Here is a 27476-nt window from a genome sequence, read left to right as displayed (position 1 = left end):
CCAAAATAGAGATGAATATGATCTGTGTTTTGCCCACAAATTCATAGTCTAAGCATGTGGGTAACTCATCAAAATGTAATCTGATTGTCACATACTGCAATCAAACTAATACAAGATGTAACTTAGCAGTGAGTGTGGGAAATAAAACAGGAATTTCAAATAACAGGAAACAGGGATGACAGTGTAACACAGTTGCTCTCACAAGCTAGCATAATCTTAGCCTGCATTAATTAGGTGTGTGCATATGAATCCCCTGTGGATCTTGATTCAGTAGGTGTGGGATGGGTCTGAGGTTGTGCATTTGTAACAGGCTCCCAAGTGATGCAAATGCTACTGGCTTTTGGATTACACTCTGAATTGCAAGGGATTAGACCATGCCTGTATGGATGCCCCTCTTTAAAAAGGGGATAATAAGTCACATTCGGATTACAGTGAAGGAATTCAATGTGAGGAAATAGTTGAAGGAAGACAGTATGTTTAATATGGAAAAGAGAAGGCCTCACACAGACTCTGCTGATAGTCTTCGAATAAGTAAGAGAGTGTGCTTTAGAAAAACATTATGTTTGTACTATGGGACCTAGAGTACCCCAGAAATAAGAGGGGTAGACAGAGGCTTTGGGAAGATTTCCATTCAGCCTAATAAAGAACCTTGAAAACATTTGCTTCCCAAAGATGGAAGAGATTGCTTTATGAGATTTCATATCATGTTGCAGGGTTGCAAACTTATAAGCCTTCTGGGGCTAGGTGGTAAATAAATATAACAGAGGTTAAGAGTATAAGACCATAGGGAGTGGTGGGGATTGACAAGGTGGAGAGCATGTCCCTGCCTAAAGTCATTTGATTCAATTTTTAAAGTTATATTGACCAGCTAAAAACTGTATATGGATAGGGCCATGACTAGCCTATACAGAGCTTTTGTACCAGTTAGAAAAAATGTGTTTCTTTCTCATTTTATTTCCTTCTTTTAGAAAATCGTCTTACTATTTCTTTTTAAAAACAAGGCATTTTACTGTCCTGGAAATGGGTGATAAATCTACAACACTGGTGGCCCTATGGTTGGCAGGGTCCCATGATTTGTAGGACCCTATGGATGGACTGGATTCAGCCCTCTGGAGCCCAGGTTACAACCCTTGTGACTGTAAACCTGTTTCTGAATGTAAAGCTGATGAAATTAGGAGAGAAAAGTATTTGTCTAACATTTTCAGAGAGCAAAATCATAGTGTTCAGGCTAGGAAGACCCTAGGAACATGGGAGGCACAGCGTCTACCCTCAGGGAGGTTTGGGGCTGGAGGAGGAAGCAGGTGAGTTCGCAGGGCATCATGGCACTCGAGGTGTCAGGAGAGAATTCATCTGTGGTATATGTATTCAGGGCAGACAGCAGGTCAGTTCTACCTAAAGAGGAGTGGGGGGACAGATTTAATAGAGGAGGTGAGGCTTGGAGAGAAAACCTTGAGTGTGACAACCTTCACATTGTGGCATCCTCTCTCCTGGGAAGTGAGACTTTCAGTAGAGGATGGCCCTTTGGGCTGAGCTCAGAACCACACACATTCCATTTTGCCTAGCCCTTTGTAGCATCAGTTTTTCATGCTGGAGAGCTGGAAACAAGAGGAAAGGCAGACTATTTGTTTTAAAGCCCGTCTTCCAAGTCATATTGAATGTTCTTAGGCCTCCCACATGGTAGATTGAGGCTGACTCAGGGCCATAGACTGGGCAGAGATCACTGGCACAGCCTGTACAGCAGCTCTTTAGCTGCCCTCACCTAAACCTCTTGACTTGGTCCCTTAATCCTGAATTAATCTGGAATCCACAGGTTGCACAGGGATATGATTCCTAGATACTGTGACTCTCGAGTCCCTTCTCCTTTCCCACTACTGCTGCCTGTGTCCCCAGATGCCTGGACTTCTCCAACAGCCTTTCTCTTTAGAGACGTCCACAATCTGCTGAATACACAGCTGTGTTTAGGTCACTTTTGCATTCAAAAACCCCTCAATGGCTCCCTATTGCCTTTCCCATCAAAGGAAGACAAATTCCTCAGCCTGAAATTCAGAATCCTCTTAACAGCTTCCCTACCCTTCTTTCTAAAACATCTATTCATCTTCAACTCTGGTGAGCACTTTGTTCTAGCAAGTGGTTCCTCAGTCTGCATCTTTGCAGAGATTTTCTCTAGGGGAAGAAAGACCTTGGATAGGGCAAGGTAGAAAACCTGCTTTTTTTCCTAGCTCCAAAACCAACTTCATATGTGACTAGTCAAACCACTTGCCCTCTCTGGGCTCAGTTTCCTCATCTGAAGAAAACAGGACTTTGGACAAGAGCAGGGATCTGGGACCTATTTGTTGAATGCAGTTATATGCACTCTTTCTCATCACTATGGCTTATTTATTATGGGTGCACTACAGGTGCACTGAGCTCTTTGTAAGCATTTTCTCATTTCACATAGGTGGTAGTCAGCCTTCAAGATGGTTCCAATGATCCTTGCCTCCTGGTATTCACCTTTGTGAATCCCCTCTCACATTAAATCAGAGCTAACCTGCCATCCGTAGAATACTTACAGAGGTGGTGTGTGATTTTCGAGGTGAGGTCATAAAAGGCATTGTCAACTTCCTCCTTGGCCCCTTGAATTGCCCCTTCTGGGGGAAGCCAGACACCGTGCTGTGAGGACACTCAAGCAGCAATGTGGAGATGGCTATGGAGAGAAGACCTCCCACCAACAGCCACCCCCAACTTGCCAGTCCTTTGTTAACAGCCAGCTTGGAAGCAGATCTTCCAGCCCCAGTTAGGCCTTCATGTGACTGCAGCCTCACCAAAGACCCAGAGCTAGAAACATCTAGCTGAACTGCCCCCAAATTTCTGATCCAAAGAAACTGTGAGATAATAAATGATCATTGTTGTTGTAAGCCCCTAAGTCTTTGAGTAATTTGCTTCACAGCAATAGATCACTAATACTATTTGTATTATCTCTGACAGATGAGGAAAATGAGATTCAGAGCAGTTTAATAGCCCATCTGAGGTTGTGAACTGGTGAGTGACAGGACAGGGATGCAAATCCAGGTCTGCCTGACTTCTCACCCATCACGTTATACGCCTCATGCCTCAGTGTCCCTCTGCCACGTTCAGAGTAGGTGCTTATTACATAGTTCCAAGTGAACAAACAAACTGTTTTCATGACTGAGTATATAAATCAATTGCACAAGTATATATTTAGAAAAGGAGCCCATAAAAATTAAGAATGAAAATTTTCAATCTCATTAAATCAGGTTGGATTTTCCTATTGCTTAGGAGTAATTTCTTCAAAAATTTTAGTATCCTAAAATGAAAACTTCATGCTCAAGAATAAAATAAAGAACAAAAGAATTTTAGTCTCCAATGAAAGTAATCCTATTATTTGTTCTGATTATATAAATATTGTAAAATAATACACAGAAAAATAAATTAGAATCACCCCCTCTCCTGCTCAACATTATTGACGTTCTGGTTAAAAGCCATCTTCCAGGTTTCTCTCTAGATATAAATACACATATCTGGAAACTATACTTACACATGAGTTGCATTATATTAAATAACTAATTTGAAATTTGCTTTTTTCACTGAGTGATACAAGCATTTTTCTACATCCCTAAGTATACATATCCATCATTATTATTGACAATTGTTTTCAAGTATATAGTTTTATGATAATTTAGTTCATCATTCTCCTCTATGTGGACGTTTCCCTTTTCCCCAAGTTTTTACTATTATTAGAAACTGTTTTGTTGAACACCCTATGTATATCTTTCTATATTTTCTTTTATATAATTACCCTCAGGATAAATTCCTAGAAGTAGAATGGCTGGTTCAAAGAGTATTTTGAAAGTATCATATATCTTCATAAATTTTGCCAAACTGTCCTTCAGAAATACTGTCCTAACTTATATTGCTAATTGCACATGAAAGTGTCCACTTCCCTGTGACCTTGGCAACAGTAGAAACAGTAAATTCCGCATGTTAAGTTTAGTGGGTGCGCTGACCTGTCTGGTCTCCTACACGGCACTGATGAGAACTGACTTTCGTCAATAATCGTGAGCAGAGGCAGATATGATCTCTGCACGGTAGTGAAGATCCATGCCTAGAGGGACGTCTTCCTGGTGCCTCTATTTTGGTCTGAACATATTTTAGTAATGTCAGATTGTTTCTTTTACACCCAGTAAATATCCTTAGAAACCTTTCATTCAAAATCGTTTATTCTAACTTGAGTTGTATAAAGTCAGAGCACACCAGTGGCTTATTAAAACAAAGGTAACCAACCTTCCATATAAGGAGCCTTTGTTTTCCTGATGTTTTTCTCCCTTCCTCTGAAGCCTGCTGGTCAGAAGTTACCCCTCTTACACCCCCTCGCTTGTATATCATACCTCCTTCTCTGGTAGTACCGCTATGCCATCCTGCAGCCATGAGGCTACTTGTCCCATTTTCTTTTAGACCATGAACTCTCTAAGGCCAAGAATCTGGCACCTGGCACCAAAGGTGTCCCCAGTAAAAGTTTATTGAATAAATACAATCTATATTGTAGGTTGTCACGAGTAACTAAACAGCCCATGGAGTGAGCTGGCAAGAGCTCTGTCATGGAGACAGTAAGCTGAAGGATTAAACTTGTCTCAGCCACTCATTTGAGTGACCTTGGGCAGATTCCTCCACCTCTGTCAGGCTCTGTTTCTTTCTGCAGTGAGTTTGTTGAGTGATATCAATGGTCCCCAAACCTGGTTGATCATCAGAATCACCTGGAATCCTCACCAGATACAGGGCTCTGGGTTCTTTTAAGAACCACTGGACAAACTCATCTTTATATCTACCTTCCCATTATTTGACCAAGAACATATTGCCAGCAGTGAGCTTCAGTTTGCAAATCTATAAAATGGGGATGATAACCATGGTGGCTGCCCTAAGAACTTCATGGGGCTGAGGAGAAGTTCTAATTATGGGGGGAACGAACTCAAAACACAACAGTTCTAAACAAGTATGTGAACTGCTGGTCTTTTCTGTCTGCTTTTTTCAATGGGACTTGGAGTATAGTTTTGACTAACCAACCCTAATTGAGAACTTGTGGCTCCCCTTTGATTATGAATAGGAAATCCTTTGCTGAGGCCCTGTCTTTTGCTTCTCTCACTAGCAATCCAAATTCCCTTGAAATATTTCCTCCCTTGTGGAAATCTGATCTAACCTGGGTGTGGAAGATTATCTCTCTCCAGCTTCCCAGAGACGCTTGGCTCTCGAGCCAACTTAACCATTTCTTCTCACTCCACTCTACCCCTTCTTCTGTCCCTTACTCTGATCCTCTGACTTTTTCTCAAATTTATCTTCCAATTGGCAGGTGGCCCACTGGCAGACTGGCTAGCTTCCCTGTGTTGGGTCAGGGTGTAGGGATGATGCTGTAGTAAGCTGCCAGAATGCGGAGAAACCAAGATGTGGACGCTGTCTCATTACTCCTTTCACAACCAAGTACAGAAGGACCTCATCCTGTTTGGTTTTGCTTCTGTCTTTGGAGGCCCACCCCTGAAGACAGTTGAAGATGAGGAACAGAAAAGGGAAGATAGAGGGAAGGGCTGAAAGATTTATCAAGTAGCTGCTACGCACCAGGTTCCATGCTGGACCCTTTGTATATGTTTTAAGAACAGCCAACCTTGATAGCACTCCTGGTTTGCCAGGCAACTTACACAGAGTGTCTGATTTAATCCCCATCCCAGGCCTGCAGTGAGAGTTGTCATTCTCATCTTACAGATCAGGAAGCTGAGACTTGGAGGAGTGAAATGTCGTGTCCAAGGTCACACGGTCAGCAAGAGCCAGAACCAGATTTTTGAACCCTGACCTTACTGATTTGAGTCTGTCCTGCCTGACAGAAATGGCATTTTTTCAGGCTCCATATTTAGCATTCGAATTTCCAGAGAAAGACCTGAACCTAGAATGAGATTTCTTTTCAGTTTTTGGAGCCAAAATTATTTTAATTTTATGGCTAGGAAAATGTAAACTTACATTTTCAGCAGACCAGAGATGATAAAGTATGCATTTGTCAAATAAAATTCTTTGCTGTGATAAAGTAAATCATTCCTTGGCATGTAAAAAATTAGGCCTCACTTGAACTGTTTTCACTTCGGCCTTTGCTAATATTTCTGTTATCTCCATTAAGGATTACAATGATGAATGCCTTTTATTCGCATAGTTAAGCACTTCGGTGAATGTGTGAACACACAGAGCTTCATAAGTCATAGGGAAATGAAACAACATGGTCACCACAAGAAATATCTTGAGAGTCTGACAGATTGGGGTTGGCATCCTGTCTCTGCCACTCATGCGCTATACGACCTTGGCCAAATTCCTTAGCTTTTCTGGTTCTCAGTTTCCTAATGTGTAAAATGTGAATAATAATACATATCTCCCTGGGTAATTTTAAGGATGGAATGAGATGACTTACTTATAGCACTTTGCATTGTACAATACCTGGCATGAAGTGAATGCATAATAAATGTCACAGTTATTATTGGAATAATTCTCAAGGCAACAGGTTAATGGCAGTACCCAGGGCTCACTGAACTTAAAGTTTTTTGGCCATCAAGACTGAGTCTCAGTCGTCTTGTTCTGTGGGCCCCAGCTGCTGATGTACTTATGCAGCTCTTAGAAATAGTGCAGGCAGTAAGCAGGTGAAATTCATTAGTAGCTGTATCTGTTGAGATTATTTTGGCTGCAAATAATAATATCCAACTTAACATGTCTTAAGAATATTAATCGGCTGGGCACGGTGGCTCACGCCTATAATCCCAGCACTTTGGGAGGCTGAGGCTGGTGGATCATTTGAGGTCGGGAGTTCGAGACCAGCCTGTCCAACATGGTGAAACCCCATCTCTACTAAAAATACAAAAATGAGGGGGCATAGTGGTGCACACCTGTAATCCCAGCTACTTGGGAGGCTGAGGCAGGAGAATTGCTTGAACCTGGGAGATGGAAGTTGCAGTGAGCCAAAAAAAAAAAAAATATATATATATATATATGTATATGTATATGTATATGTATATTAATCACTTCTCATAAAACATATGCTCAGGGTAAGGTGATTGCAGAGTAGTTTAATTAACTTGCCCCAAGTTGCCACCAAGTTCCCATTTCTTTCTTTGCTGCCATCCTTAGCCTGTGGCTATTAGGTTGGCTCCTTCATGATCCCAAGACGGCTGCAATAACTCCAGGCCTCACACCTTTACATCACAAAATGCAAAGTCAGAAAGAGGAAAGATGGCTCATTCTATCCTCACATCTCTTTCAAAGACAGGAAATGAATTTCCCCAAAGCACCACCTCCCAGAAGACCTCTCATCAGTTTTTTGGGTCAGAATTTTATCAAATGTTTATCCCAGACCAGTGGTAAGGGAAATAGGCAGGGCCAGTGATTCTCAACTCTAGCTGGGAACAAATTGGGCATCTTTTAAAATAGTTACAGATGTCTAGGTTCTGCCCTTAGAGGTTGATTTAATTGGGTTTATGGGGGGTCTTGTACACACGTGTGTGTGTGTGTGTGTGTGTGAACATGTGTACACTTCAGGGAGCTCTGATGTGCCTCTAAGATTGAGAACCATTGGTTTAGACCATCCAAGTTTCACCTTCTGGGAGAGAGAGCATTTAAGCCTTCACTGAAGCACATGGCCACAGGCATCTGAACCAGATTGTAGTTCTAGAAAGAGTTCCATGACTACTGGGGGAACATCCAAAAGAATCTGAAAGAAGCAATGGGATAGGAATGGATAACCCCTCCCACTGAGACCCTGCAGTCCTGGAGTGAATGATACCCCCTAAAGGTGTGAAATGCTTTCCAGTCAACCAGCACTACAATCAGTGAAGCTGCTCATTGTTGAAAATGCAGATCCCTGGGCTAAACTACAAATCCACAGTCTCTAAATCTCTGGGAGTGTGCACTTTCCACAAGATCCCTAGTTGATTCTTATGCTCACTGATGATTAAAAATAGTTGCCTAGTGGATTTCACTGCCAGCCCAATCACAAGGGTTCTGGAAACAACAAACATCTCCTTCTCCTAGAAAATTTAGGATATCTGGATTAGGCCATGTGGTATTGTGAAAAGAACACGTGTTCAAACCTGACTGATCATCTGACTGATCTGAGTCTGAATTCCTGTTCTGCTACCTGTACTGGTATCTGCATCATTTTGGTAAATTTCATCTCTTTGAGCCTCCATTTTCTTATCCACAAAATCAAGAGAGTAATACCTACTTTTTAGAGTAATGTTGAGATTAAATGAGATCAAGGAAATGAGAGCAGCTGACACAGATTAGGGCACAATGGATGTCAGTTAGAATTTGGGTCTTCTGACTTTCAGGCCCACACTGCCTCCCAAAATAGTTTACTGAGGTTCTTCCAAAAGTAATAGAAAGGGAGCGCTATGCTCTAGGTTGCAAAGAGCCAAAGCACTGAAGTTGAGACACTTCCCCAAAGTGAAATTGCTTGGTGTTTCAGCCTTAAGGAAAAAGTCTTCCTGGGAAAGCAAAGCTAACAAACTAAAGCTTCCTGGAGGGCTGATTGTTTTAGTCCAGATCAGAAAATATAATGGGCCTGCCCTGGAGTCTCTGGCTTGTCTGACATGATTGTGACCTGAATACATGATGAAAGCAACAACAGTAATGTTCCTCTGGGTTGTTAGGCAGGAACCTTGGCATGGATTGTTCAGAAAGGGTCATAGGCAAGGTTGGGTGGAAGGTTTTCTATCACTATTTAGGAAAGAGTGAAGTGTGAGGTCTGGCTGTATTCAAGGCTATGCCAGACTCCAAAGAGCCCATGCTTAACTGCTTAATGGAAGCTCTGGGCTTGGCCAGCCTCCTCCCTGTCAACCCGGTGGCCTCTCTATCTGCCTACTGTACAGGGAAAGAGTCAAGTGTAAACTAACACTTCATGTAAATGGGCTGTCAGGTCACTGAACCAATATGTTACAGTTAATCTGTTAAAAACAGCAAGGTCCCCCGTTTGTAAACATCCCCTTGATAAGCTCTTCATAGCATATACAACCTAGGAAAATGAATGGCATCCCACCAGCTGCCCTGGAGTCAATATTCCTCTGTGCTCGTCCGGATGACCTCTCAATTCAGCTCAGCCCAGACTGTCCCAGCCCAATTCATGTGGACCCACCTGAGCTGAGCTCTGTACTACTCCTGGAGTGGGGGTCAGGGGTTCCCAAGGAAGAGCCCGAGAGAACCTCCAGCTTTAGATGACTTAGATAATGGGGGATATGGTAACTTTGGAATACTGCCTGGTGTAAAGGCTGGAATTGTGGACTGAAAAGTTACGCACCCCTGGCCTTGGATCCTAGTTCCCAAGCTCAATGCTGCATGGCTTTGCCAAGTTAATGAGTCACATCTCATATACTTTTAACTCCTGTGGATTTAACTCCATGCACATAGTAAAAGAGAGTGAGGAGAGAGACTGCTATAAATAGTGTGGATGATTTTGACTTCCAGTCTGTTCAGTGAACAATATAACCTGGAATGAGAGGTGGGAGATGTGGAACTCAGTTGTCTGAGTCAATTTTGGTCCTTGCTTGTCACTCATGCCATGAATATCTTGCGTTGGGTGTGATTCAAGTATTTTGGGCATACATAGTTGGCTGTAGGACTCCTTTTGCCTGGCTTGCTAACTTCAGAATCCAAGCCCTGTGTAAGATTGGTTTTCATGCTATCTACCCAACGTAGTGGTGGCACTTGTCAGGCCATACTATGTCATTTTCCCTTTTAAAGTGGGAGACCCTTTGAGGGAAGAATCTGGTTCTTCAATTTTTTGGTTCTCTTGCTTCCCTTCTCTCCCAGAACCTAGCACAGAGCCCTGTACTTAATAAATAGTAAAATTAGCACTTGGTGCCTACAGTGGTCCTCTCTGCCCCTACCTCATCCTTAAATGGAAGCAAAAGCAGGAGTACTCCAGTGTGACTTACCGTCGCTAGCCAAGGTGGTCAGCTCAGGGCTGAATCCATCTCTAGGGTTACAGAACTTAAGAATAACACAGTGGCTTAGAAATGAATGATGGAGGTAGAGCTTTTGATGGCATTCAAATCCCTGGTTCCATTGTGTCCTGGAGTTCAAACATATATCTATGCTTAAGTTCTGTGAGACCCAGCATCCATGTGAAAAGCTCATAGGCTTACCTAAGCTAGTTCAGGGCAGGTTTCCATCACTGCAACTAAAATTGTCCTAAGCAACACAATAATTTAGATTATTAAATGGTCCCGTGTCACTTGGATCAAGAGTTCAAGATAGACTCATTAGCAGGGATTCTCACAAGCAGTCCTGCCTTAAGAATAAACCCTGTATTCTTAAGTGGCCACAGAGCTGAAAGAATTAGTTGATATTCATAGGCCCAGGCCATCACTTGTTTGAACCAAACCTTATGCAAGTATACTCTAGAAATGAAAATTCCTCAGGGCAACCATTGCGATGCACTGGTTACCTGTCCTCAAACATAACTAAAGGATGAAGTGTAGAGACTGTTAGCTTTGCTTTCCCAGGAAGACTTTTTCCTTAAGGCTGAGACACCAAGCAATTGCACTTTGGGGAAATGGCTCAACTTCAGTGTTTTGGTTCATTACAACCTAGGGCATGGCACTCCCATTCTATTGCTTTTGGAAAAACTTCAACAAACTATTTTGGGAGACAGTGTGGGCCTGAAAGTTAGAAGACCCAAATTCTAGTTTGCTATATGATTATGAACAATTTGCGTCGTCTCTCAGGCCCTCCATTTACTGGTTTGTAAAATGAGGGCATTTGATTAGGAATGAAACATAAGTTTTGTCTGGCCATCTGCCTCCACACTTGCCAGCCAACTCCACTTCTACCTTCCCACCCAAATTACCATGTAATGTTCAGTGCACAGACTCACAAACTAAGGAATGAAAGAAATATTCTTTTATTTTTCTACAATAAACTTATTTTTTGTCTGAAGCCCTTCTTGTACCTGTGTGGTCTGTCTCATTTATTTTCCCAGGGTCACGAACAAGTTCTGGAAGCTTTATAAAGAGGCAGGTCCATTTGGTCTTCACAGGTATCCATCTTCACCAGCATCCACAGAGATACCCCCATTATACTGTTTCATCCTCAGTCACTGGTCTGAACAGGTTGCCTTGGAGATGTCTCATTGGCCTGAGTAAGGTTCCTTCAAGCCAGCAGTTCTGTCCTCTACCCCTGGGCCACTCTTGGACACATGTGTATCATTCTGATGCTACCAAGGCAGTCGGACTTGAAAGCATCAGTGAGTTGTCTCGCTCTGATTGCTGAGACACCTCCACAACCATGTCTATATTCAGACCTTGCTGCTACCCTGGTTCTGATCCAGGTGAAGAGGAATAAATCTCCCTTTCTTTCAGATCCAGCAAAGTGTCTTTGGGACTCATTCCAAGAATCAAACCCAGAGCCTTTTTCAGAGACACTGCACTTCTCTGCACTCCTCCCTTTCCTTCTGACTCACTACAATTTCTTAAATTGGAGTATCTTTATCATGCAGGTGTGCACCTCTGTGTAGTTCCTTTTGCCCATTTTGCTTTCTCCTCAGTCTATTATCTGTGCTGCATCTTACCAATTTCTCTCACAACCTGGGATCTTAACACTGAAAACCTAAAAAGACACTTTTTTGGCCTTTTTTTTCATATGATTTCCCTAAAATAATGGACACTGACTGATGCTACTTTTGACAGAATATGAAGAAGGAAGGCACACATGTAAATAAGAGTATGAGAATAAAAACCCAGTTCATTTTTCTAAATATTATCCCACAACACAACACAGTGAAGTGTGAGCTGTGCTCCAATGGAAGCACTCTCTCTTTTTGCATCAGTTGGCATCTCAGTTGCAAACAACAGAATCCACTGTGTTTTAAACAGAGAAGGCATTAATTGGTTGCCTTCAGAGTCTTTGGGAGGGCCAGAGAGCCGTGCTCAGGGATAATGCAAGCAGGGACACTCACGTCACACCCCTCCATGGTTCACAGCTGCAATCTCATGGTAGTGGGGCCCAGATACCACAATTGGCACCACACATGAATGCGGGGCACTATTTCTAAGATCTCTGCCCCTCTGCTGAACTGCCTCTGCCACATGCTGCTATTCTCACCCTGAAGTTGATTCTGCATGGTACCTCCTTACTCACATCGTTCTGTCCGGATAGAAGGAATATGTCTGATGGACAGAGCTGAGGTCATGTGCTGACCTCCTAACTGCAAGGAAGCCTGGGAAAAGAAGCTTTCTGGCTTAGAACTTGAAGAGGTGGGACTCATAATGTAGGAAATTACCATAAAGTAGGAAAGATATTCAAAAGATGATGAGTGCCATTGATAACAAGTGTCACAATGCTCTTCTTTGCAGCCAAACTCAAATATTTGACCTGCTCTAGGGAGATTTCCCTGCATAAGTCTCTATCATATGCTTCCTCTCTCCAATTTGTCATAGCCTTTATAGTCTGACACTATAGGGTTTTATTCTCACTGCTGGCTGTTAAGGTCTCTAACACTTCCACAAGCTGTCATAGTCAGTTTAGTTTAGTCAGTGTTAGTCAGTGTTCTGACTCTAAAATAGAAGACAACTTGAGAACAACTTTGTAATGCCTGCTAACTCTGGAGACTAAATCTATGTTCCTGATTGTAATTGTACTGCTTTTGTAAAAAGACATAGTATTACCCCCCCCTTTTTTTTTTTTTTTTTCTTCTTCCATGTGCTAGACACGTTTATAATAATAAAAGCCATTTAGGCTGGGTGCAGTGGCTCACACCTGTAATCCCAGCACTTTGGGAGGTGGGAGCAGGCAGATCACCTGAGGCCGGTAGTTCAAGACCAGCCTGGCCAACATGGTGAAACCCTGTCTCTACTAAAAATTTAAAAATTAGCCAGGCATGGCGACATGTACCTGTAATCCCAGCTACTTGGGAGGCTGAGGCAGGAGAAACACTTGAACCCAGGAGGTGGAGGTTGTGATGAGCACTCCAGCCTGGAGTGTTGCCTGGGTGACAGAGCAAGACTTCATCTCAAAAAAAATAAAATAAAATAAAAGCCATTTATTAAACAAAGTGTCAAATGGAACATAGGCTAACTTCAGGGCTGACTGGCACCTGGGCCACCTGCCCTGTGGTGAGAACAGGTTTCCTGTGGGTTGGCCACAGGTCTCTGGACGCACCGACTAAAAGCTTGTATTCATGCCAGGGCAGCCTTCACGTTCTCCAGGGGAAGGACTGTGAAGGAAAAGGTGAGGAGAAACTTACGAGGCGGAAGAGATTTCATCATGTGTTAACTTGAAGAATGGGAGAAAGATTTCCAGAGAAATCTTTAGAGGGAAGTGCTGCCTGAAGCTCTGATTCTTGGATAAATTCATGTAAAAGAATGAGAACTATTGCAGATGGAAAATTAGACTATCGAGTCAGTCCAATTTTAACTGGTTTTTAGAATTTTCAGAATAAATTTAAGAAAATTGTAGAAAATAAAAATGCACTAGAAGCACCCACAAAACCACTATACCTTAACGGTTATACCTCACAGTTGCTATTAATATTTTTATTCTAGAACTTATATTTATAATCTTCCATCCTTTTCACTTCATATCAGTTTATAATGCCTTTTTAAATAGGGCCAAATAGTTTCATAATTATTATTTTTAATGAGTTAAAATGTTTCTTTGAGTAAATATGTCATAATTATACAACTTTTCTCCTATTTTTGGAGATAGAAGGTTTCCTCAACTTTTTAGATATGGTAAATGATACAGCTTCCATCCTCTACACTCAAATGAGTCGTCATGCCCAGCCTGTATTTGCTTAGTCTCAGGCAAAGCTGCATCACTCATTCTGTCTCAGGCCATTACCTCCACGTGTGTTGCCAGTCTCCTGCCTGTATGAGGTCTTATAGAGTATTTAACCCCTTTTCTTTCCTGTATTTTCAACTCTTAGACACTTACAGTCAGGTGTGAGGCTTTCCTGTCTTAAAACATTACCTCCTTGGCCTTGAGTCTCCCTCTTACCCCCAGAACCACCCCCACTCACCCCTGGGTTGCATCTCAGGGTCTCCTGGCTCCTGTCCCCTTCAGCCAATGGGAACTACCCTTGCAAATGCCCCCAGAGGGCTTATACTGACCTTTCTCAGGCTATATCCTAAGACTTGGCTTCTTCATCTTATGATATCCCTGCATCCTTGGCTTCTGTTCCTTTCCAATGGCTCTGTGTCTTCAGTCTCTATCTCCTTGCACATGTCTGCCTTTACTTGCATATTGTTTCTCCCAAGAATCCTATTCTTGGTTTACTTCTCACCCAAGAGATGTTCTCTCTTTCTCTGGAGTTTTATTCATTCTCAGTTTCAACCACTCTCAATGTCTTAGTCAGGAGTCTCCAGAGATACAGAGCCAATTAGATAGACAGATAGATAGATGACAGGTAATCTCGGAGATTTATTATGGGAACTGGCTCATGTGATAGTGGAGGCTGAGACATACCAAGGTACTACTGTATTCAAGTAGGAGAATCAGGAAAGTCAGTGGTGTAATTTGGTCTAAGGCTTGAGAAACTGGGAGGTGGCTGATATAAGTCCTGGAGTCCAAAGTCCTGAGAACCAGTATCTCCAAGGGCAGGAGAAGATGGATGACCCAGCTCTAGGAGAGAGAGTAAATTCACTCTTCTCTGCCTCTGTGTTCTATCTGGACCCTCAGTGGATTGTGTGATACCCACCCACATTGGCAAGGGCAGATGTTCTTTACTCAGTTTACTTACTTAAATGCTGCTCTCTCTGGAAGCATTCTCACAGACACACCCCCATAATGTCTATCAGCTATCTAGGTGTCTTTATCCCTCTCAAGTTGAACATACAATTAACCAGCAACTCAGTGAGTTGCTAACTCTAAATACCTCTACTTCTAACTCTAACCCTTCTCCTACCTCATCCTTCTCCTATAATCAGGCTTCTATCCTTCCATTTTACAAATATTTGTCAAGAGCCTTTTGTGTACCAATGTTTTTTTCTAGATTGCATTCAAAGACAAATCAAGAAGAATCCTCCATGAAAACTCATACATCTATTTGCAGTTGGACATCTCCAATTGAATGACATACACACAACTTACATTGAACTCATCCTATAACTCCTCTCCCACACAGATCAGCTCCTCCACCTGTGCTTAATTAATGGCACCACCATCCAGCTAGTTGCCCAATCCAGAAACACAGGAGTTATTCTGGGCTAGCTCTAACCTCAATCCCTATGTCTTCATGATTCAGTCAACAAATATTCCTGAATCTCTATGCTAGCCCTCTCCCCTTCCACCACAGCTATGTCCTTTGTCTGCATCCATTGCTTATTGTTTTGCAATGACCTCTTAATGGATCTCGAGGCCTCTAGGATGATTCCTAAACACCAATATGGCTATGCCACTCCCTAATTAAAATTCCCAGTGGCTTCCCATTGCATGTGGGATAAAGTCCAGTTATCCTAGTATGATGTCCAGGTTCTCTCCTGGCTTACTCCTCTAGCCGTCTTTCTGCCTTCTGTGTCTTACACTTTACGGGTTTTGATACTGAACTACTTGTAGTTTAACCAGTTTATTGCTTACTAGATGCATTTCCTCTTTTTCTATAATCACCTTTTCTACTTTCTCACCATCCAGCTCCATTTTTTTTTTCTATAAGCCCAACCTCTGGCATCTTCTGCAGAAAGCTTTTCCTGATCTCTCTTTTCTCACCTCCCTGGGCTTAGTCAGCTCCAGGTTCTGTGTGATCCTAGTAGCCTGTACGTCTCTTTGTAACTACATACATCATGTTGTGTATCTGTTTATGTGTCTGTCTTCTTTAGGAATTCAAATAAATGTTGAATAAATTCATTTTAAAATCCTATGTGTGTGCCTAGCAATTCTATGTTGGTTACTCAACACTCTTGTTCAGAATAATTTGGTGGGTTTCTCATCATAAAACCAGGGGAGAAACATGTCTGCAGGATTGTCAGAGATTTCCCAAATTGACAGAGAATTGCTACTTCACCTTTGACCTCTCGACCTCTCATCCCAGTCACTGACTTTGAGACCACAGCAAAGCTCCCAGAATTTCAAGCACTGGACAGAGTCTCTGACCAACAGATTAATTTTAGAGTCATTGAAATTCCGCCAACTCTAGGGGGAATGATTGGGAGCCAGGCTGACAACCAGCAAAGGAGGAAATTACTCTCTGTCTCTTTCAAGATGAGAGAGTTGTAACCACGGTGCCTCCCCCAGTGATGCTGTTCAAAAAACATAAATTTAATACTTTTATGAAACTCAATCTTCTAACCATAAGCGTTTCAGGGATCTCTTTGATGTTCAGGAAAAGCAGCCTAGTGCCAATGTCTTTTGCACATATGGTGAGGACCCCGCCTTGCACATGAGCTGAGCATTTTGGGTTCCTCAGCACTCTGGAAGAGTTATCTTTTGTTTAAATGACTCAGCAAACATTTATTTAGCCCCTACCATGTTTAAAACACATTTTTTTCTTTCCCCTAGAGAATGAGCACAGATTTCTGAATCAGTCAAAAGCAAGTTCAAATCCTCTCTTGGCCCCTAACTGGCCGCAGATCATTAGCATACCCCTGAATGACTCAGTACTGGTTTCCTCATCTGTGAAATGTGGTTATAATATTTACCTTTCAGGAAAATATCAAGGATTATGTGAGGCAGAATAAGAAAGAGGCTGCCTTGCCCTGTGCCTGGTACCTAAATGTTTATTTAAAAGAGAAACTAGGAGAATCCAACTTTGTGTAAATATTATTTGCATTAACAAACTGTGGCTATGTTACTATAAGAAGCATGTTTAGTAGGACTTTAAAAACCATTATGGATGCATCAGTTAGGAATGTAGTTGGCTGCAGAAACAATAAGCCAGTGGTAGGCCAGTAAATGTTTAATAATGGACTCTCTGGGGGAAAAATAAAGCTCTGATTTGTAGTGTTCACTGATTTCTGTAAAGTAAATACTCCCACCAAGGCTGATTTCAAGCTATCAATGTGGTGTCACTGAATGCAGAGTTGGGAAGATACATAGTATCTAGTATATGGTGTATAGCAATGAAGACATATGATATCTCCACCATTCATACACAATAGATGTGCATAAACCCAAGAGCAGAGATAACAGACTAGAGCACAGTTATAGATAATAGTACATTTTGTGAAACATTTAGGAAGCAATGAGTTTTGAGTATTTACAACCCTCATTTTAAATATAATTTAATTGTAAGATTCCACAACTTAATTTTTAATAATGTCTGTGTTTAACAATTGACTATAAAGTTCTGAAAAATTTAACAATTACCTTTCACAAGTTGATGAGAGTCAGCTCTGACACACCACTACATAAAATCCTACTATAGTGACTTAAACACAACACATTTCCTTTGTTTGGTGTAACAGGAAGTTCAGGGATGAGCATCTGAGGGCTGGTGGCTCATCAGGAACCAAGACTCTTTTTTTTCTGCTCTGATGTCCCAAGCACAAAGGCTTCATCCTCGTTCAAATGGCTTCAAGATTGCGAGGTGGCTTCCATCCACTCCATGTCTGCCTGCCATGGAGCAACAAGGGAGAAGGAAAAGCGTGAAGTGTGTTTATTTGGTAAAAGACATTGTATTCATTTCCTATTGCTGCTGTAATGAATTATCATAAAACTTAACGCAAAACAACAGTGGCTAAAAACAATGCACATTTGTTAACTTCTTGTTCTGGATACAGGAGGTCCTTTGTTAGGAGGGCCTGCTTCTGGAGGCCTTAGGGGAGAATCTAGTTCCTTGCCTTTCCCAGCTCTAGAAGCCACCCTCATTTGTTGGCTTGTGGGACTTTTTTTTCTTGAAAGCCATCAATGGATGGTTGAGTCTTTCTCATATCACAGCACTCTGACTCTGCTTTTGTTGTCACTTCTCTTCCTCTGACTCTTCTGCCTCCCTTTTCCACATGAAGAGCATTGTGATTACATTGGACCCACCTGGATAATCCAGGAGACTCCCCCTGTATTAGTCCATTTGCATTGCTAAAAAGGATTCCCTGAGGCTGGGTAATTTATAAAGAAAACAAGTTTATTTGGCTCATGGTTCTGCAGGATGTACAAGTATGGCACCAGCCTCTACTTGGCTTCTGGTGAGGCCTCAGGAAGTTTCCAATCATGGCAGAAGGCAAAGGGGGTGCTACTGCATCACATGGTGACAGAGGGAGAAAAAGAGAAAGGGAGGAGGTGCCAGACTCTTTTAAACAACCAGATCCCATGTGAACTCATAGAAAACTCACTAATTACTGCAAGGACAGCACCAAGCCATTCATGAGGGATCCATTCCCATGACCCAGACACCTCCTACTGGGCCCCACCTCCAACATTGGAGGTCGCATTTCAAGATAAGATTTGAAGGAAACAAAACATCCAAACCATATCACTCAACGTTGAAAGATCTTTACCTTAATTCCAGCTGCAAAGTCCCTTTTGCCAAGGAAGGTAACATATTCACACGTTCTAGGGATTAGAATGTGAACAACATTGCCAGTCATTATTCTGCCTACCACAGACACTCTCCCCAGGGACTATTTTCCATATCTCACTGTCTGGAGGTGTGCTGTCACAAGGCCACCCCTAGTTGCATGGCAGGCTGGGAGATCAAGTTTTAGCTTTTAGAGCAATTTTGAAAATGCAAGTAAGACATTTAGGGCTGGAAATAACATTTGGTTCACCCAACCAATATTGGCTGCCACAGTAGGAAATAATACATAGCCAAATGGGTCTACACCTCACAGCCTGCTGCTTGACTTAGTGAAATTATGTTTTAAAAATAGACTATTATCCCAAAGTAATAATTGTTGGGTTGACTATACCAAAGGTCATTGCTCACACATGCTTCCTTTCTTCCCCTCCACCTCTTACCTCTCTTCCCTTTCCTTCCCCTCCTTTCTCCTCTCTTCTGCCTCTGTGGGCCAGCAAGTTTCACAGCCTGTCTTTTGGCTTGTAGTAGACCAAGGAGATGGGTTTCTATGTTCACTTTTGTGTCTGACACGGTGTGGTGGGATGTTGTTCGCTATCCCTTCAAATCATGGAACAGGGAATCAAATGCAGTATTTTGACCAGTTGTCCTCATCAATACACAATTACTCATGTTGGAAAACTTATACTACGTAACTCTTCTGCCTGTTTTTCAATTGTTAGACATTGTAATGGGAGAGGGCATTGGGTAAAGGATTAGGCAGCCACAGACATCTGATGGTCAGGTATGTTGACTTAAATAGTAGAGTTACCTACAGGGAGGAAGAACTTTATGGTTCAGGCTGATAAAATAGCTCCTCACTGACTTTGCTATGGTACCTGAATTTTTCAGTATGATAGGAAGTATGGCATGTTGTTCCTACATGACAGGAAATATGATACATTATTATTATTGAAAGATCTTTTGATTTCCAACTTGGCCACTGTAAAGAGGATAGAATCTAAAAGAAAATGGTCTGGTGGTGTCACTAAGGTATGTCTCCAATAGGAAAGCAGTGGATATTGGAAAAGAACCAGATAAAATTTTTCGTATTCCATAGAAGTGTGGACAATATCGACTATGCCATTGAATATTCCTTTTATAAAAAGGTGAGACATCTTAGAATTTACTACCCATAAAAGCTTTGCTTCACCTCCAGAAACATAAGTTTATGTATAGAAAACAGGAGGTGTTTCGGTTACATGCTTGGCATCTCTATATAGTGCTAAGGTTGGAGGAGGCCTGGAAAGAATTTTCAAGGAAGACATATTATAGACTTCCTTCCCTTTTGAGCCTCTCTAAACAAGGGCTTCATAAACATATGGAGTGATGTGAGGAGTTTTTGCTGTTGCTTCTCTTTCTTGTAAACCACATGTGCTGCATATATGAAGCCAGCATCTATGAGAGAGAACTGAACAGGATAAGAAGTTTGTTGACAAAATACCTGGCCCTTGGAGTAGGCTCCAAGCCTCTAATGGTGCCTCCAGCCACTCAGGACAGCAGGGGCTTAACATTTTGACATTGTTACCTAATTTTTCTTTGTCTCTTCCTGTTCTCTGCCACTTGGTGGTAGCCTAGGTTGCACAGGATCATGTGAATCCACTTAGTCACATCTGCAAATGAGAGCCTTCGAAGTGTAAACTTTATTCATCAGTGTGATTTAAGCCACATCTTGGTGACAAGGCATCCATCTCAACAAATGGCGTAGGGCCAGCAAAAGTCAAAGACTCAACCAACATGCATGATCATTGTTCAAAGACATGTCAAAAGGAAGAGAAGTACATTTTAAACATTTTGGTATATATATAACATAAAATTTACTATTTTAACCATTTTTAATTATGCAGTTCAGTGGCATTAAGTATATTCACATCCACTGTTGTTCAACCATCACCACCATTTATCTGCAGAACTTTTCCATTTTCCCAAACTGAAACTCTGTCCCCATTATACACTAGGTTTCCATTTCCTTCCCTTCAGCTTCTGACAACCACCATTCGGCAACATCCTTTGTGTCTCTATGAATTTGACTCCTCTAGGTACCTCAAAGTAAGTAGAATTTTATAAGATTTGTCCTTTTGGGTCTGGTGTATTTCACTTAGCATAATGTTTTCAAGGTTCTTCCACATTGCAACACATGTCAGACTTCCATTTCTTTTTATGGCCAAACAATATTCTATTGTATGTACATACTGTATATTGCTGATCTATTCATCTGCTGTGAGGTATAATCTCATTGTGGTTTTGTTTTGTGTTTACCTAATGATTAGTGATGCTGAACATCTTTTCTTTTGCTTATTGGCCATTTGTATGTCTTCTCTGGTGAAATGTCCATTCTGTTCTTTGCCTATTTTTCAGCTGTTTGTTTGTTTGTTTGTTGTTGTTGTTGAGTTGTATAAAGTACAGATTCTCAAATTACAGACCACATAACAATGATAACCATGACTTGGAGAGTGTTAATTAACCAGCAAACTGACCTACCCACCCTTCCCTCATTTCAAGCCCAAGGGTATAAAGTATCATTTACATCGATGTGTGTCTGCAATCTCATTTCAACACCTTGACAGTCACCAGGTGTTTCTGTAAAAAGGCATCTGTACAAACGATATCATCTGTTTAGAAGTAGCGAATCCAGAGAGGGGGGAGATTTAGAAATCTAGCAGCTGGTCTCAGTTTGAATATTTAATGTCAATTTGGACAGTGGGCCTGAAATGCTAGAACCCAAACAAAGATTTCCATGTTCTAATTATCTTCCGACCACTGTTGTGCTAATCTCTACTTGGCTTCCCTTACTGGTACTTCAGCTCTCCAGGCTGTACCATTTTGAGGGAAAACAGTGTGACTCTCTGCATAAAATGCCATGGAATATGAAAAGTAAAGCAGCTTTTTCTGCTTTACCAGGGGAAAACTCCAGACTTTCTCAAGTACCCTTCCAAGTTTTCCAAATCGTTCTGAGAATACTGAGAAGCAGATACATCTTGTATGTTCTAGAACCTGTTCTGTTGGAATTGTTGCCTTCAGCTTGTTCCTCAATCACTCTTGATTTCTGAAGCAGCATGTCTTCGACCCAAGCTTTCACAACAGCTGCTAATACCACCAGTGCCTGCATCAAAGCTGCAGAGACTGGTCACAAACACATCATGTCCAACTGTTGCCTAGGCCTTTGGCTTCAAGACAAAGACACCTTGCCCTTAACTTGTCTTATTCTTTTGACTTGTATTGCTCTTTTACAGCATCTGCCTTACCACAAATCAGGCCTGAGCCCTGTGTACAGGACCTAGGGGCTGTCTGATAACATGAGCGGCCCTTAGACCCACCCTACTGATGTGAACACATTGCTGTCTGGCCAAAGCTGTAGAAAGGAGTGCACAGTCCCTAGGGTGAATGTTCCCCTACCAGGATACTCTTATTTTCTCCCATATTAAAAGACATCCTGTTGAGTCCACACTCTTCCTCCATCATTGCCAGCTATGAATAAATCTCAGGGTGGGCATACAGACTGGGATCCTACTCCATGATTTTGACAATAAAAGTACTATATTTCAGCTACAGTTATTCATTCACTAATTTTTCTCTTGAGACGAATCTAGCACAAAGGTACTTACATGTTTTAAATAGCAAAATCTAAATTTTATTTTTTCAATGACAATATTCCAACATATTCTGGCATTTCATCTTAAAATTCTTTGCTTTGCTTTTTAATAGGTTGACATATACACCTTAACACATTCATTTCCAAACGCTCCTAGGGAGATTGCTGAACTAGAAGATTGAATTGAGATTGGAGTCTTCCTGGAATAAATAAAAGAACAGCCACTAAAGGGTAATGGGATCCATTTATTATTCTGCCAGGCTCCTCTGCATACTATTCTAACAAACTCCTTGGGTGAATAAGAAACCAAAGCTGGTCTTTATAACACTGGGACTCACAGATGGAGGATGGGAAAAGTGCCGTGCTCATGGAAAAAATATTTCATTTGTTGACTTGGCTTTAAATTGTATTACAGTTGAAAATGGGAGAAGCACTTGTGGTTAATTTAACAGATCCATTAGTGAAAGGACCCTTAGAAATCTGTCAAAACTTTTTATTATATAAATAGGAAAATTTCTCAGATGGGAAAAATAACTTGCTCGAACTCAAATCATAAGAGCCACATGTCACTTGTTCATCATCTTGTGGCCAAACAACTCTATGCAGGTTGTTCTGAATCATAGTTATTATCCTTGGACTGTTTGTTAATGGTTGTTACTGACTGTTAATGGTCTGTGTTGTTTACCTTCCAAGGGTCTAACATTTTAACGTGTAAAAGAACCTTGTAGCATAGGAAGAAGGTTTCGATGGTAAAATCAACCCTAAGGCCACCTAGCAAACTCAATGAGCAGGGGCTCTTAACCTGAGGTCCTTAGAAGGGCTTTAACTTGCTGGGTGCGGTGGCTCTCGCCTGTAATCCCAGCACTTTGGGAGGCCAAGGCAGGCGGATCACTTGAGGTCAGGAGTTTGAGACCAGCCCGGCCAATGTGGTGCAACCCCATCTCTACTAAAAATACAAAAAAAAAGACCCGGGTGTGGTGTCAGGCGCCTGTAATCCCAGCTACTCAGGAGGCTGAGGCAGGAGATTCACTTGAACCCGGGAGGTGGAGGTTGCAGTGAGTCCAGATTGCACCATTTGCACTCCAGCCTGGCCAACAAGAGTGAAACTCCATCTCAACAACAACAACAACAACACAAAAGGGTTTTTAGCTTTGACATCATATGCATTAAGCTCTTGGAATTATATGAATTATTTTATGCATGGGTAGTTACATGCATTTTCTTTAGGGAGGGGATCTGTCGAATTCTGGACTTTCTTGACTGGCTGGATAAGACAAACCTTGAACATAAAAGTATTTTATTGGCTTATTTTCCTGGAGCTCATACCCCACTCCCTAACAACTTCCAGAGTGGCTGAATCTAACTGCGCTGTTTCTGTTTTTGTATGCCTTGCGACTCAGCTTGCCCCTGACTTCATTCTGATTTGGGGTTCTTTTTCCTTTGTGGATAAAAAAGACACAAGGATGACTCCACACATTCATACCTCCCAGCTTAGTACCACCCAGTGGTAAGAAAATGACTCTCAGTCCCTACATGGGTCATATAGATGGCCATCACCACTCACTGGGTCTAGGGTGTTGAGCCATTCTGGTTGATCAGCCTGAGTCATCTTTGCACCCTGCCCCTAAACATTGATATTGACATTCTTACAGAACACATAGAGTTGGAGAAGAGTTCTCTAAAGGCACCAGGAGAAGGGGGTTGGGAAGTACATGGAGCAGATGAAGCTCTAGCAAACAGACTTTTTGGGGATCCACCATTCCCCAGATTCTCAAGGGAACTGTTTCAGAAAGGTCAACAAAAGTTTTCTTAGGAGCAAAGGCTATGTTATAGATCTCCTAGTAGATTGCATGAAACACTCTCCTGGCCTAACTCAAGAAGGCAGAGTACTTGGTTTTCACACAGTAACATATTTTTTCATCTATACAAGTGTGCTTTGAATACTCCCTCTGCAATATGAACGTGTTTGGCCTTTGGGCTCACTTCATCTGCATAGCCTACTGATAGGAAAGTTGTCAATTTACTTGGAACAAATAAAGACAATTCTGTTTTCTGTAAAATATAATTTGCACATGATATGATTTGATCACAGCTGCCCTTCTGTGAATGTGCGTTCCTGAATAACTGTCACGAATTTTATCAATCAGAACTCAGGAGAGTACTAATCCAGAGAGATGTCCAATCCACAGTTGTTTGTTCTTGGCCTCAATCTCAGTGCCTGGGAATTCTTCAGTAGCAGCACATGCACCATGGCTTAATATCTTTACAGAATTACGTGAACACACAACTTTTTTGTCTTTCTTTTTAGAATTAAAATAAGTAATATTTTAGGCCATTCTAAAGTGGAGACTAATATTTCCCAGGACTGATAGAAAACTTCTCACCAGGAAAATAGAAATGAGATGATAATTTGTGCAGAGGGGGCCTTCAAAGAAAAAAGAGTAGGCTTCCATTGCTTTTAATTAGGGAGTCTATTTTAATGCCCCATTGAGGATCTTTTTGATGGCACATTAGGGTCCATTGGGAAGGATATTAATTAAGCTCCAGGGTATTCTGTGTTGGAGGTCAAATGGGATGAGCTGGCATTATTGAGCAGCAAGGAAGAGAGGAAAAGTGGGAAAAGATCCCGAAAGCCAGGTGTATTGGTTCCAGTGCTGGCCAACCACTTTGTCTGAGGGGAGCAATGTTGTATCAATAGCTCACCAGCTGTCCAGTCCTTCAGGGAATAGAATTCTACAACTGGGAGAATTCTACCTGCTATTTCCTCAGGACAACTGTAACATTCAGGGGACCTGTGCATACCTAGGTGATAAAAGCTATATTTCTCACCTATGGATGGAAACTTGGCTTTTGGGCTTACCCTGAACTGTGATAATAGGGAAGGAACTTTACTTTCCATATGCAACATTTTCAATTGAAAATTGCTGGGATGGTACAATTGACTGTGAAGGAGAGTCGAATACCAATGTCAGCACCATTCCCACTCATCTGGGATAGACTCCATGCCCTTCCCTAAATCACAGGGGCTGAAGCCTGCGAATGGTATTTTCCAGAATTTCTTGCAGCAAGGTTTCAGATTAGATTTAATCCATGATGGGCACTAAGGTGTGGTTAGAAAGTGGACAGATGAGATCAGATGGGTTCAGGGTGATGGGGAGAGATCTGTGAAAGGATACAATGTACAGCTAGATAGGAGGAATAAGTCCTAGTGTTCTATACCACTGTAGGATGACTATAGTAACAAAAATATATAGTTTCAAATAGCTGCAAGGAAAATTTGAGACAATGAATGTGCTAATGACCCTGATTTGGTTGCTGTACGTTATACATATGGAAACATTACTGTGTACCCCATGAATATGTTCAATTAAAAGTAGTTTTACAAAATAGTCCAAAAAAAGAAGAAGAAGAGTGGAAGCAAAATCAATATTATTGCTCCTCTGGCAGTTGTGGGCAGATGCATGGGTTTTGGCCTTTGCTTGTGAGCCTCTGCAGTGGCCTGCAGGTGTTAACCATGAATGATCTGTCTCTTGCTGCTGGCAGTTGTTCTATCAGTGATTGTTCTGAGACTTCTTTTTGTATAAAAATGGCATATTCTTTATTTTGCATACTTTAATTTCAGAACAAAATGAACAAAATAAACAAAAAACCCCAGAATATATAACATCCAATTCTGCTGTCAGAGTAGGGAGGGAATGGGAACTTGACACCCTTGTTTCCTGCCTTCAACACAAGGACAGGAGAAAAAAAAAAAAAAACAATAGACATCAGCAGGAGGAACCAAGTGGGGCTGCCATGGGATCCGTGGGGACACTACACAATGGTGAATTTTCCAACTATGAATTCCTAATCTACTTCTTCCATGCGAGACACATCCTTGTCACCCTCAAGAGGGGCGATCTCATCAGGAACCACAGCACTGTGTTCCTCTGCTGCCACTTAATCTTCATTGATACCTAGACCTAGCTTGATCATGCAGTAGATGCGGTTGGAGTGGGTCTGGGGATCCTCAAGGGAAAAGCCAGAAGAGAGCAAGGCAGTTTCTAACGGCAGCACCACCAGGTCCTTGACTGCCTTGTCATTCTTGTCTGCCTCAGCCTTTTGCTGCAGCGTCTCCACAATGGGGTGGTCAGGGTTGATCTCCAGGTGCTTTTTGGCCATCATATAGCTCATGGTGGAGTTGACCCGAAGTGCCTGGGCTTTCATGATCTGCTCCATATTGGCTGTCCAGCTGTAGGTGCTGGTCACAATGCAGCAGGGTGAAGACACAAGCCTACTGGAGATTGTCACCTTCTCAACCTTCTTATCTAAGATTTCTTTCATGAGCTTGCAGAGGTTCTCAAACTTTACCTTCCTCTCTTCCATTCTCTTCTTCTCTTCATCCTCAGGTAGTTCCAGACCCTCCTTGGTAACTAAGTCCAGGCTCTTCCCATCAAACTCCTTGAGTTGCTGCACACATAGCCATCAATGGGCTCAGTCATATATACCACCTCGAAGCCCTGCTTCCACACTCCCTCCACAAAAGCTGAGTTGGCAACCTGCTCTTTGCTCTCACCAGTGATGTAATAGATGGACTTCTGTATCTTCTTCATGCGAGAAACATACTTGACAAAGAAGTCATCTCATCTCCAGACCAGGAGCTGTGATAGCACAGCAGCTCAGACAGGCGGCATAGGTTAGTGGAATCCTTGTGGATCCTAAGCTTGAGATTTTTAGAGAATTTCTCATAGAATTTCTTGTAATTGTCCTTGTCTTCCACCAGCTCAGCAAAGAGCTCAAGGCACTTCTTTTTTTTTTATTTTTATTTTTATTATTATACTTTGAGTTCTAGGGTACATGTGCATAACGTGCAGGTTTGTTACATATGTATACTTGTGCCATGTTGCTGTGCTGCAACCATCAACTCGTCAGCACCCATCAACTCGTCATTTACATCAAGTATAACTCCCAATGCAATCCCTCCCCCCTGCCCCCTCCCCATGATAGGCCCCGGTGTGTGATGTTCCCCTTCCCGAGTCCAAGTGATCTCATTGTTCAGTTCCCACCTATGAGTGAGAACATGCGGTGTTTGGTTTTCTGTTCTTGTGATAGTTTGCTAAGAATGATGGTTTCCAGCTGCATCCATGTCCCTACAAAGGACACAAACTCATCCTTTTTTATGGCTGCATAGTATTCCATGGTGTATATATGCCACATTTTCTTAATCCAGTCTGTCACTGATGGACATTTGGGTTGATTCCAAGTCTTTGCTATTGTGAATAGTGACGCAATAAACATACGTGTGCATGTGTCTTTATAGCAGCATGATTTATAATCCTTTGGGTATATACCCAGTAATGGGATGGCTGGGTCATATGGTACATCTAGTTCTAGATCCTTGAGGAATCG

At 41.9% G+C, this 27476-nt stretch overlaps 1 long non-coding RNA gene and 1 pseudogene across 2 annotated transcripts in view; one reads left to right on the top strand and one right to left on the bottom strand.

The window, feature by feature from the left end:
• Positions 1-367: 367 nt before the first annotated feature.
• On the top strand, positions 368-23041 carry LOC112624542. The gene is made up of 2 exons (XR_003119416.1): positions 368-3115; positions 22246-23041. It is a non-coding gene; the product is annotated as an uncharacterized LOC112624542 (long non-coding RNA).
• A 2893-nt stretch (positions 23042-25934) lies between these two features.
• LOC112625228 overlaps positions 25935-27476 on the bottom strand; it is a 29417-nt pseudogene continuing 27875 nt past the window's right edge. Inside the window, exon 2 of the transcript XR_003119546.1 lies at positions 25935-26874. The product of XR_003119546.1 is annotated as a heat shock protein HSP 90-beta pseudogene (transcript). The remainder of the gene's footprint in view (positions 26875-27476) is intronic.

Source organism: Theropithecus gelada, chromosome 5 (genome assembly GCF_003255815.1).
Source record: "Theropithecus gelada isolate Dixy chromosome 5, Tgel_1.0, whole genome shotgun sequence".
Taxonomy (NCBI): domain Eukaryota; kingdom Metazoa; phylum Chordata; class Mammalia; order Primates; family Cercopithecidae; genus Theropithecus; species Theropithecus gelada.
The sequence above is the reverse complement of the archived record's forward strand: the minus strand, read 5'-3'. Positions and strand labels throughout refer to the sequence as shown.